The following is a 13,260-nucleotide window of genomic DNA, read 5'->3' as shown; positions in this document are numbered from 1 at the left end:
AAATTTAGGATTTTTCACAGCAGTAGCTGAAAAAAATAGAACATAAGAGGCTGTGGAAAAACCTATAAATAAAGCTGTATATTAACAAATAAATTAAAAATACTGGTTACTCTTAGCACTATTAAAATACAAACTATGAAATAGCATAAGTTTCTAATTCAGACTAATTTTTAGTACAATAAATAAATATATATATCTATGCAGCACATGCTATCTATCTATGCATACTGCTGTTTTCATTCTAAGTCAAAATGTTCATCCTTTTCATATAACTTCCTTTTTGGCAAAACAAAACAAAAAGCAATGCAGATAAAATTAATCATAAAGTCCAAAGCTGCTGGTTCCCCTCCGCCTAGGTCCCAAGAGCCTGACTTGTGATTGTTACTAAAAAACCTCACAAGTTAGGGTCTCAGGGACTAGGAAAAGTCCGATAAGATCCAGTCGAATTCTTCTTCAATTAATCAGAATGGGTTTTGTAGTTATTTTATTTCAGTAGATTTGGAAGATATAACAAGTAGTTTTAATACTGTCAAAATAAACTTTCAATTATTTTGGAAATAATATATATCTATTGCATAGAGGCAACAGATATTATATTTTAAGGCATAAGGCTTTCAAATGTGTATATTCCAAAAAAGTAAAAAGAAATAAATACAGGTTAGAATCTGCTTCCTTTTCTTCCATAGCTTAAACAAAGCATCCATGGTTCAGCCTTATTTTTTCTAGCAGCATTTCTATAGTGGGCCCTGAACATACGTAGTCTGATCTTAAAAGGCATTCTGTAAGAAGAATGTGTCTGGAATATATTTAACTCCCACCTTCTTGCGCTGAATCGATTATCTCAGATTATCTTATAATAGATTTTTTTTAACTAGTATAAAAAAATGTCATCCACCCAAGTATTTTTCATCCCCTAAATTTATAGTGACTTTCAACAACTTGTTATTCTTTGTGCCAAATCACTTGAGCAGCATCTGATCTTTCGGGGAAAAAAAATATCTTCATGCAAAATTAAAAAAAAAAACTCCCTTGCTTCCCATCTTTTTTTTTTGGTCCAGGTCCAAGACTTTAAAACACAGAATCAGAGCACTGAAAAGATTCGCCCTTGCCTTCAGCATTTTAATCTCATCTGAATGAATGAAAAAGAATATGTGCACTTTAGGAACAGATCCATGATGTTCCGCAGAAGAAATAAAAACCAAAGAGAAGCCACAAAGGTGCTGGCTACTTAAGTAGAATCTGGTGTATATAACTCATTTGCCTTGTTTCAAGATGCAGATCAGCTGGGGGGAAGGGAGGAGAGAGAAAAATAATTAGAATACCAAGTTATAAAACAAGCTATACAGAATTTTTTTTTGAGAAATATTTTTAATGATTAAACATCCCCACCCACCCTTCAAGCTGGTTCTCTATACTCCCCCCTCTTCCTGTTTCCACACTATGTTTCTTAAGTGTTCAATTACTGGAAACATTTGAATGAGGACAGAATCTTCTGTTGCAAGCAACTCTTTCTCATTTACTCTCCAGCAAAGCTTGAATGCTTATACTTCAGTCACGAAACAGTTAAAAAAAACCCAGCAAACACCAGCAGTATGCTTTTTGTTATGAACTGTAATATGGTTTTCCCAATACCAATTTGACCAAACCAGTAATTAGGAAGGAAAAAAAAAACTACCTCTCCATAAATATGATATTAACATAATTGCACCATCCCTATCGCACAGACCCATCCTCCTTAGGGGATACATCTGATGCTCAGTAGATGGAAATCAGTCAAGATTTTAGCTCTTCTCCAACGTACCTTCGCTTCTCCCTGACTGACTGGGTTTTACCTCCCATGAATATGCACGCGCACATTCAGACAGACAGGCTTGCCTGATACCGAGATGTGAACGCGGCCGCGCGCGCTCCAGTACAATACCCCCTCCCTTCCCAAAAGAGTGCACGCGCGCGCACGCACAAAGGCAGGCAAGGGAAAAGAACGGCTGCTGACTCAGGGAGGTTGCACGCGGGGCGGGGGGGGGGGCGGCATTCGGCTAGCATTTGCACTGCGCTCCTGGTGAATAGTGACATTCCGGCGCGTGGTCTCCAAGCATCCATCCTCCGGCAGACCTGCTGGACCGCAGGACTTGCCTGACGCCCATCCTCTGGTCCTTGCAAGAAGAGGAAGAATAAAAAAAAGGGGGGGGGAGCAGTTCAAGAATACCCCAAGCCTTCATTCCTTCCGAAGGCTCCCTCCCTCTTCTTAGTTTTCCATCTTTTTACTTCCTCTGTCGCAGTATCTCAGTCGTTGGACATCTTTCCGGAAGAAAACGTCTTGAGCTGCAATGAGCCAGTTGCCAGACGGTCCTCCCATCTCTTCGCAGTTCTATTCCCACCCCCTTTTCTCCCCCTAATCAATAATAAGACAGCTTTCCAAATGCAGTTTGAAAATAGGCTCTTGCATTGATGGTCCTCCTCGATTTTCTGCCTCGGGAGCAGCGGGCAAACTCGGCTCTTTCTCTCTCTCTCTCTCTCTCGCTCTCTCTCTCTCTCTCTCTCACACACACACATACACACGTGATGTGGAGAGAAATAATGCCAGCAAGGCTTAAATAGACTTAGAAGTTCTCCTGCACCTTCTTCAGTTTTTCCTCTCTTTTCTCTGCCGCAGCATCCATCAATGGAAGGGATTCCTCAGTTCCTCACGCGGCTTCTCCCAAGCGATTAGCTTGCAACATTTTTATTCTGGTACTTTAAACCAAGTTAATAAGAAATAGAATCGGGACTTTTTAAAAAAAAGCACTAAAGGGGATGTTGGGGGTTGCATTTTTTTCCTTTTGATAAGTTTGAAATATTGAATAGCAGTTCTAACCTTACTAAAACGAAGTGTGTAATACTTTTGAGCGTGAAGAAGGTAGTTGCTCTCTGTTCCTGTGGGTGCCGTTTTTATGTGAGTGGTCTCTCTGTGTGTGTGTGTGTTACACAGAACAATTAGGAGAAAATATATTGTACCATAACAGTATATTGGTGTGTAATGTTTTCAAAGTATCTAGATGTCTTCAGCATGATTCCATTTATGAAGATACTGAGTCATTTGGCATAAATAAAATATGCATCATCTCAGTGAACTCAGCAAAGCTTTGCTAATTGAAATGTGATAATAATATGTGCTAAAACAGTTATAAGCATAGATATTTGTTTGTTTCTTTTTAAAGAATAAACTGATGGATGTTGAATAATAAGCCTGTTTAATTGTTACCGTGTGACGCATTGATTTCAATGTAGAAGGTGCACCTTGCACAGGGATTTGAGGCTTTGTAATCCATTGGATAGAGTGCAACATTGTAACTATGAATAAACTATCAATTCACTCTAACCTTTTGGTACACAAACAGATCTCATCGTTCAGTGTGACAATGCTGCACCAATAAAGAAAAATAAATGGCAAAAACGATGGGTGGGAGGCAAGTAAAGTATATCTCTTACCATGAAGTGAAAATGAAAATATTGCAAACAATTATAACATAATGATGATGCATCTACAACAGAAAAAAAGAAATTATATGCACATTCCTGAACTGGAACAAGAGTAATTAAAATAACTCATAATGCAAGAAGAAACATTGCAAAACGAAAAAAAAAAAAAAGAAAGAAATGAAATAAATCAATACAGTACAATAAACTGAAATCAGACTTAATTCTAATTAATATAATAAACTGAAATCAGACTTGATTCTAATTAATACAAATTATGGGAGCATTGTAGCATATACTTACTTGAAAAAAAATCCATTCAAAATATGTCTACAGCATGACTTAAATTGCTTATTGCTGACAACTTCTGCCTATATATTACAGTGCTACTTTTTGCCTTGAAATCCTATGCAAGTACTGAAAAACAAATGAGCTGAAAACTAGGGAACAAGGCTATTGAAAATATGTGCATTTGTCAAATAAGCATACATGGAATTGAGCTTTAAATATCTTTGGCTCTGACTCACTTATGTTTATGTTAACATTTTTATCTTAGTTGTTTTTCTTTTCTTTTTTTCCCTGTATCCACATTACTTTGAATAATACAATTATGTAGCAGTCTGAGAAATTGCCTGCTGAGCATATGTCCTTAGGTTTTTTTAAACATTTTCTTCCAAAACAGTCTATGACAGCTTTGCAATTCAGAAACACCAGATTCACATACAGATTAAATATTGTCCCTCCTCTTTTCTTAAATTTAGATTCCTTATAATCCTATTGAGTAGGAATACTTTAACAAGAACATAGTTTAGAAAAAGATGAAACATAAATATGTTTGGTTGAACATTGTTTTATAATGTTTTATGTAGTACTTCCATGTACCAAAGCTACATTTTGGGGCAATGGAAAATTCTGAGTAATCAGTAATTTAGATGTCATAATCACCTCAAGGGCCATTGTCATACAATCAGATTTAATATTCTTCCTAAGTCCTTTTTTTCCAACTTTTAAGTTTTGGACATTCCTAAATGCTCAGTCACGTTAGTTTAGGAAGTGATTAAATAGTGGACAGGAATATACTTGCTTTTCAATATTATTCTCTTCAAACAATAGAAAATGAATTATGTGCTTTCTTTTTATGCATAATTGTACATTCTTTAAATGTGTTTTCCATAGGTCGGTAGATGGATAGGTAGGGAGACAAGTGAATGGATGTCAATAGATATATGGGAAAGGGTGTGGAAATAGATGTGGGTGTATTGTTATGGCTGGAATAGGTAATTTTTTTAGAAGAATACAAAACAAAGGATCTTGTCTTGGACAGCCTTGAAATCAGCTTTGTTCTAACAGTATAAAAATAACTCATCCTCTGCCACTTTTTTGTCAGAGACGGTAAACAGAACAACATATATAATAATAGTGATGATGATGATGATGATGATAATAATAATAATAATAATTTGAAAATTCAAAATTTACCTGACTTGAACATACTGACTCTACAAAAAAACCACCCTACCTGGAAGAACTTATATCCTCCGACGTTACTTTAACAGTTCCTAGGTCCTTGGTTAAGACTCAAGTTGTTGAGTTACCAACAGCCCCAAAGGCTGTGAATCTCACCAAAGATTAACCACATAATAATAATAATAATAATAATAATAATAATAATAATAATAATAATAATACGTATGAAGTAGCATAATAAGTAAAAGCAATTCCATTTTTATCTAGAATATCAGTTCCAGAAATGAACAGACCCCATATTTTCTTACACAATGGATAGAAGAAATAAATCTGTAGAATAGTATATATGGCATATTATCTTTTCTAATTTGAATTCAATTTTGTGGAAAATATTTCCATTTCTCAAAAAGTAATCGCACTTCACATGAAGCACATTTCAACTTCTTTTAAAAATAATACAATATTCTTAAGCAACACAGTATATAGTTTATGATTTCTGAATCCTAAATTTTCCAGAACCAAGCATTGTCAACACATTTTGTTAGCAGTGAACTAGTGCCAAAGAAAGAAGAGGGTAGTGATGACAATAGACACAATCCAGAGAAAATGTAAGCATCTAAAAATAATTGAAACAAAAGGAAACAAATGTGGCTATGCATATTGAATCCTAATTTCAATCATTAATTTGGTTTTATGTTAGAGACACAACAGGTTTAAACAACCATTTAGATAGATCATTAACATAATATAAAAAAAGAATACACACACACAAACACACACACAAACACACACACTTGCCTATACAGTTGAAATCTTTGTTGCATATTCCTGAAAGAGAATTGTCTTAAAGTGATGTTTGGACATTCTTATATCTGCTGAATAAAGCTTTACTGAGGTATAAACTCCACAAATATAAGAAGTTTTTCTTCAGAATCCACATATCCTTTTATTATATTTCTCAGTGAGGCAGAAGATTTGGCGACAACTTCTCTTCATCTTCTGTCTCTTTGCAGACTTTCAACTTCCGTAAATAGAGGACAAGGCAGGGTAGGTTAACTCCCATTCAGCTCCTTTTTGAATGGAAATAGATTATTAAAGGATTCTTAATGTCTGAACAAGGTAAAAAAAACTGAATAAGAACCACCAAATTATGTGGGATTTATTACAAAGTAAGTAACGGTAGGTTGATGCTCACTATTCTTTGTTTAACTTATAAATTTAGGTCTCCTAGCCATTTATCCCTTTTCTGTCCACTGTCCATTCTATCACATCTTGTTCCCTCTTCATGTTTCTTTCTTTCTTTCTTTCTTTCTTTCTTTCTTTCTTTCTTTCTTTCTTTCTTTCTTTCTTTCTTTCTTTCTTTCCCTGTGCAACTATTTAATTCTGTCATTCATCTCAATATTCCATGTTTCTTTGCTGGTTTTCCTGGAAAGAGAATAAGGATATGATAGAAACTGTATTTTGAGCATTTATTAAAGAAATGAGGAATCAATTCATTTTACTAATGGGTGCTTTATTTTATAGGTACTTAATTTAAAGAAGCCGTTATTTATTTAATTAATGTTAATTCAATTGTTTTTCCTAGCCTTATCTTTTTTTCTGAAATGTAGCTACTGAATTATGCACACAAACACATACACATATTTCACGGTAATAATTGTGTCAGAAACAAATTTGGGTGGATGTGTAATATCTAAGTATAATTTAGCTCATGTTGTAACAAATAGACCAATAAAGTGGGAAAGGTGAATGTTAAACCTAATCTTTGTGTAAAAATCTAGAGAGAAAAGAAAGAATGAGTGCGTAAGCACGAGAGGCAGAAAGAGAGATTCAGTGATACTTAGCCTGCCGCAAATCAGAGTAGTTTTTCTGGTCACAATACCATGGGTTGTCCCAATCACACTATTTTGCCAAGAGGACTTAGTTGGAGAGGCTTCAACAAGATATTGCAAGCAGTCTTTACCATGCACTCTATGTCTTTATGTCTTGTTCTGAGAAGCTGTGTGATTGTTTGTATGTTGCATTTGATTGCTGATAATAACTGAAAACCAATTTATTTTGTGAAATGGAACACTGATAATACTTTGACCTCAATTCTGACAATTTGCTCCATTGTTCTGAACGTGAAATATAATTCCATACAACCATAATTTAACAAAAAAAACCTTCAACCACACTATATTGAATTTGGCAGGGAAATATTGCATTATCATGATTAATATTGTTACAGATGTTTTTAATGGTATGTCACAAAATAATGGAATGATATCCACTGTATTATAGAAGCTTCAAAATGTTTGCACTGATTACTGTAATTTTTCTGCAATTTATGCCATCATATGGTTTAGTTTTCCAATAATTTTAATCCCAGTTCATAGAAAAACAAGAAATGAATGGTTATTTGGGTTTTATTTCATCTACTGTAAATTATAGAAACATGTCTATATAGAAATATGTATGACCATATGTTTATTATTGCTAAATTAAAGCAATGAAATATCAGAATACTAAATATATTTTTATTGGACAAGATGTAAATATCATATTGTGATTATACTTACTTTTGGCATAATTTGAATTTAGAGTTAGTGTTAGGGTTAAAGTATAAATAAGTACATTTTCATTCATGTCATACTTTGGAAAATAACATATGTAAGTCGTATATTAAATTTTGTTAATTATTAAATAGTAAGGTTATGTAAGTGTTTACATATGTAGAAATGAGCTCCGACAGATTTGAAAATATGTATTTGCAATCCATTCATTTTCTTCATTCAAGATGGTGCAAAAAGGTGGTCTTTTTTTTAAACAACAATTAGAAAAAAAAGGTTAATAACCAGAAAACGCCATTTTTGTTTCGAAGAATTAAAAAAAATATGGGGAAGGTAAGAAAATCATTATTTCAACAAAATTAATGTAAATTGCAGATACATTGAGAATAACTGTACCATTATAGTTATCAAACATAACTAAGGCTTAAAAACATTATAATCATCCACATGGGGATAGTACTTGCAGCCATAGCAGAAACTTCCTGTTTCCATATGAAGAACTAAAAGTAGAAGCAGCCATTTCTGCAACTAACAAAGCAAATAACATTAGTTAACTTTTAGACATTGTCTCCAGGAAACAGTTCACAAAGCCTTTCAAATGATACATACAATGAGTTATACTTTAAAGCAAAGGTATTTTGTATTTGCTACATTATAGTTTGTGATTTTTGAAGATGTAGATATTTTCTACAGAAAAATGAAGCGCCACAATGTGAGATGCTTGATTTTGATTAATATGCTTAGAAAAACTTGCATACCATGAAATATTCAGAACAGATAAAAGGATAGCATAGAGGAAGTATGCTCTAAGTTTTTGCTTTCCAATTCATATGCAAAAATGTATGTAGAAATGCCAAAAAGTAATAGATTTGTTTTAGTAGTTTTATTACAACTGAGATATTTTGAATGGAATGGTAGTTTCATCATATACATGCCTATTAAGCAGTTTTAAGTTCCACTGGGTACACTACGTTTTACTTCCAAGCAAGTACCAGTAAATAAAAAATAAATCCTAGTCTCAATCTCATAATGTATTCACTTAATGTTCCTAAAATCTATATATTTTAACAAATAAAGATATAATTTGATACATACCCTTACATATGTTTCAGGAATTTTTTGTTTGTCCAGTTTTATACTTGTGATATTTGTTTTAACATTTCTGTTTTTAATAGGATCACATCTGTAGAGTAATACAAATTTACACTATACTATAAATTGAATCATGTGAAATTACAGACCTTAAACTTTGTACAAAATGTTACTCAATAAATACTAATTACCATTCATATCATTAAACAGATCCTCAAAGAAGGTGCATATTTTGTGTCCCTTCACCCAAATTAAACAAATAATTATAATGTTAGTAAAACATTATATAGTATTCATTATTATTTCAGTATAATTGTTTTCATTTTTGTTTGTAACTGGAAACGCAAATTAAGTTTTTCTAATGTACAAAAACATTTCCATTTTTCAGGAAAAAGTCAATATTTGAGCTTAAATCATTCTATTCCAGTAAAATGATTAAGCTTCAATAATTTTATACATTTCTTCTTAAAATGAGTATGTGATTTGTAATCAGTTTTAAACAATAACACTGCTTTATACAATTTAAAGAAACAGAAAAATAAATAAAATTATTAATCATTTTTTTAAAAAGATGAACAAGATTAAACTGTATTTATATTGAAAAAATATTTCTTTTCTTCCTATTTTTCATGGTCATACTTAGAAAAATTATATGTTCCTACATCTATGTACTTAGAAATTTCCTTAAAAGTAGTATAATAAATCTCTGCATTCGTACCTTATTTTTTCTATACTTCAATAAACTTGCCTCTAACTTCTATATCAAGTGTAATTTATTTGGAATATTTATAAGCTTGCATTAAAAATGCTATAAATATAACTCTAAGTAAGTAAGCATCTTCATTGTCTTCTTCCAAAGGAAGAGTTTTATATTATTGAAAAAATAAAAATCCTGTGCAAGCTAAATCCAAAGCAAAGTCATTATTTGTAATAATAATGTATGGCTTTGTAAGGGCCTTTTTAAAAACCATTGTGATATTTAAACAATCTTATATAAAACCCTTATATGCTAAGTACATGAATACAATTAATATTTCAAACCTTTACATTTGGTAAAGGTTAAAGCCTATTCTGCATTCTCATGGTTTGTCTTTCCATCAATTCCTTTGATTTTTAGGGTCAGAGGCTATACCTTCATTGATCAAAGAAACAGCCTGACACAGCGAAAGAGTCTGCCAATTCCAGACAGATCAATCACACCTTTGTCTACTTTCTATATATAATGGTTATTTATTCTACATCTTAGTGGTTTTCTGTCAAACGGTTTTTAATGCAGTAATGCTACTGAGAAAAATAAAAGGGAAAATATTCCACTAACAATATTATCAGCATTTCTCTAGACTGAGGTTAGATTACAGTGAAACTTGGCCAGCACCTTAGATTTAATTCTCGCATTGATTTTTGACCTGGTATTTAAGTTTATATCATGAACATTTTGTAGGAAACAAATTAAAGGCAGCCATTGTAAAAACTCTGAGTAAAAATATATTTCAATCAGTGATTTTATTGAATAGAACAGCAGTTCCAATATATAATCACAGCATTCATATTCAGTTTTTATTTTGAATGTTGTATTTGATGTATGCTAATATTTGTGATTTTATAGCATCTTACTCCAGAGCATGTAACTTCTTAAAATGAAACAAGTTAGAGAACTGTTCCTTTAAAATGAATAAAAGCAATACCTGTGATTTTTATGGAAGAACCCAAGGTCTTAATCGGTAAGACGGCGTTACTAGGAGTTTCTATATCCTTCTAAATTTTTGTATCATTGCTTATTCATAGTAAAAAAAAATTGAATGTTTTTTCTTTCAAAGTGCATTTATACAAATCTTAAAATTTATTATCTCCCACCAGAAATTACAGAGATTCATTTATTTTGTTGAATATAGTCTTGTCTTTGCTTCTATAACTGCAACTTCAATTTCCTACAAGCTGGAAATCACATGCATACGAAATTCATGCAACACAACTCTACAGAATTAAGGCTACTGAAAGGTTGTCATTTTCATGTAAGTTCTGTATGTAGTTCCAGATATATCAAACTATATGTTTTTCCATACTTAAAGGTTAAACTGAGCAGCTTCCCATTAATAAACTACACAGCACAATAATACTGACATTCTTATATATTGCAAGGTGAGAACACTTAAGTTACCACTGAATAAATGACATTGAATTCATAATATTTTGGAATTTTTTTGAATAAGACTGTTGTCTAGCTTACATTGCAAGGCTTATGTATAAACCATAAACACTTTTATTCTATACACAAGGGCTACACAAAGACTCTTCTTTTAGCCATTTAATCTGGTAATTTATTTTTTCAACCATCAGATAAATCGAAACACAGCTGTAACCAATGACTTGCAGATTCACTTCCCTGCCAGCTGGATTTTGTTTTGCTGAAGCAGCAAGATATATGTTTATATTGTTCCCTTCTGTGCATCTGGAGAAATCACTAAGGATTAAAGGTGAACAGAATACTTACTGAAATAAACTCTACCAAAAATTAATATCAACTTCTTCATAAGCAGAATCGTTATGCCACATCACGTATTAATTCTTATTTTGTGAATTTCAGAATCTTTAGAAATAATTTATAATTTATATTTTTCTTTAATACTGTAGAACTAAAATGCAGTCATTTTTTTTTCTGTTTCAAACTCTTGATTTCTTTGGAATCCTTTCCTACATGCGGTAGATATCCAGAATTAAAGTTATTTTTATCTGACTGAATCAATCTACTGAAGATGCAAGCTTCTTCACTGAAGTGTATGGACCCTAATTAACCCTAGTGCTCAAGTAGGGGTATTAGACATTAGATAGAGGGTTTTTAAAAAAACTTTCTAGTATATGGCTAAGAAAGGATAGTGGACCAAAAATCACCAACCCTACCTCTATTCCTATTTTAATGAGTACTATCAAACATTAGCTTATACTAGATGTCCCTAGTTTTTACTGCACTCATTCTCTGGAGTTTGAGTAAATATTGTTTAAAAAGAAAACACATATAAATCTCTCCTGGGGAGAATATACAGTATATTTTTTTAATTAGATGTTGTAGGACTGTTTAATAGTTGATATCCTATCCTGAATCCAGGTTACTCTTTCTCAGCTGTGATCTCCTCTTCCAAACAGTTCATTCATTTCCAGTAAAAATGTGTACTATAGAGCTTACTGATAATGCTTACTTGGGTAATAGGGATGGCTGGATGGATTAGATCTCATCGCCTTTTTAATTATAAAGACAATAATAGATATATTCTATCCAGGAGGCATTTTTAATGTACAATTTATAGTTGCAAACACATATGCTGTTTACCATATTGTAAACAGAACTAGAATATGTGTTCACCAGTTAGTGCTCAGTTTAATCAGATCTGGCGGAATAATATCTCTCCTGAAGGCTTTGCCATTTTACCATTATGCTATTAGTTTGGAGATTTAATTTGAATTGACAGGAAGCCAGCATGGTAGGTTCTTTAGAATCTCTTTAGTGATTATAGAATTACAACTTTCAGGAATGATCAATAACAAACCTCCTATGTGGGAGACATAATTGGAACTTAATTTAGGGCTAGTTTATCTTATATAATCAGAAAGGATATACCAAACATGGAATTAACTCTGATCTTGGAAGCCTTAACCATTTCCCCCCCCACAGGGCATGTAAAGTAAGTTTGCATTCTAGCCCCCTTATTATTTAAACTATATATTAATGATATTGTGGCAAGATCCACAAAATTAAGACATCATTCTCCAAATCTTGTTGGAAAAAATCTTTTGTGTGCAGATGATATGGTCATCATTTCTATTTCATCTATCAGCTTGTAGGAAACCCTAAAATCAATTGCCTCCTACTGCAAAGACAGTAATTAAATTATTAATCATGAAAAACAATCTTTTTTCAGACTTCTAGAGAAAGAAAAGATGGACTGAAAAACAGCTTTGTGAAAAGTGGACCCGACAGCCACAGTGGAATGAAGAGTTTGTAAATATACTGGCTTTTCAAAGCCTCTCCAGATAAGAGGAGACTTAAGGTTGTCCTTAAGGTAGTTGCTTCTTGCAAGGAGATTGCAAGACAGTGGTCTCTAGTGGGTTTTGGACATTGGGAGACAAGGGAATAGCTATATCGTTCAAACTGCAGTCAATGTCTTTGGAAGGACACTATTGAATATTTCCATTATTAATCACTTTTGGAAATTCCTTATTAACTGCTTTTCAGTTTTTAGAAACCTGCAGTTTGGATCAACCAGTTTGAAAACCTCACATGAGTTTCCTTTATTCCTTAACAAAAGAAAGTTTTAATGAAAAGTTTGAAAAAAATTGGGAGGAGAAAATAAACAGCAAAAGCCTAATTCATTTTTTAATTTTAGAAAGCTACAGACAGAATAAGGGTCCGAATAAATTTGAAATAAAATTTTGGAGTTTGTAAAGAGCTTTTTTTTTAAAGACCCTTTTCTTACGTTTCTTTTTCTTTCTCTTCTTTTTTGTTTATTTTCTGTACCTTATACTCCTTATTTTTATTCTAGTTTGTATTAGTTTATTGTTGTCATTATAACATTTAATAAAATTATTATTAAAAGATGTTGAAAACAATTAAATAAGTTTGATCCATTGTCCTCTTACAGAACTTCAATAGCCTCTTTCATAATTGATATTACAGCGTTAGAGACTTTCTTTTCAACCT

General features: G+C 32.4%; 1 protein-coding gene and 1 long non-coding RNA gene across 19 annotated transcripts in view; one reads left to right on the top strand and one right to left on the bottom strand.

The window, feature by feature from the left end:
- Positions 1 to 13,260, bottom strand: part of LOC106540114 (uncharacterized) — a 248,367-nt gene that overhangs the window by 65,463 nt on the left and 169,644 nt on the right. The window contains exon 4 of one of the 17 annotated variants that reach the window (XR_015697496.1): positions 4,110 to 8,658. The exons of the other annotated variants lie outside the window; for them this stretch is intronic. The gene's annotated coding sequence lies outside the window, so the exon portion shown is untranslated. Of the gene's footprint in view, positions 1 to 4,109; positions 8,659 to 13,260 lie in introns of those variants that run through there. 17 annotated transcript variants of the gene reach the window in all.
- On the top strand, positions 2,511 to 13,050 carry LOC148044384 (uncharacterized). 2 transcript variants are annotated; one of them, XR_015697498.1, is made up of 3 exons: positions 2,511 to 2,730; positions 10,425 to 10,579; positions 10,905 to 13,050. It is a non-coding gene; the product is annotated as an uncharacterized LOC148044384 (long non-coding RNA). The 2 variants fall into 2 exon arrangements; XR_015697497.1 differs by having other exon boundaries at positions 10,425 to 11,041; positions 12,482 to 13,050.

The sequence above is a fragment of the Thamnophis sirtalis genome, unplaced genomic scaffold (genome assembly GCF_051295495.1).
Source record: "Thamnophis sirtalis isolate CommonGarterSnake01/CBP01778 unplaced genomic scaffold, rThaSir2_p1.2 scaffold_8, whole genome shotgun sequence".
Lineage (NCBI taxonomy): Eukaryota > Metazoa > Chordata > Lepidosauria > Squamata > Natricidae > Thamnophis > Thamnophis sirtalis.
This window is presented reverse-complemented; position numbering and strand designations above follow the sequence as displayed.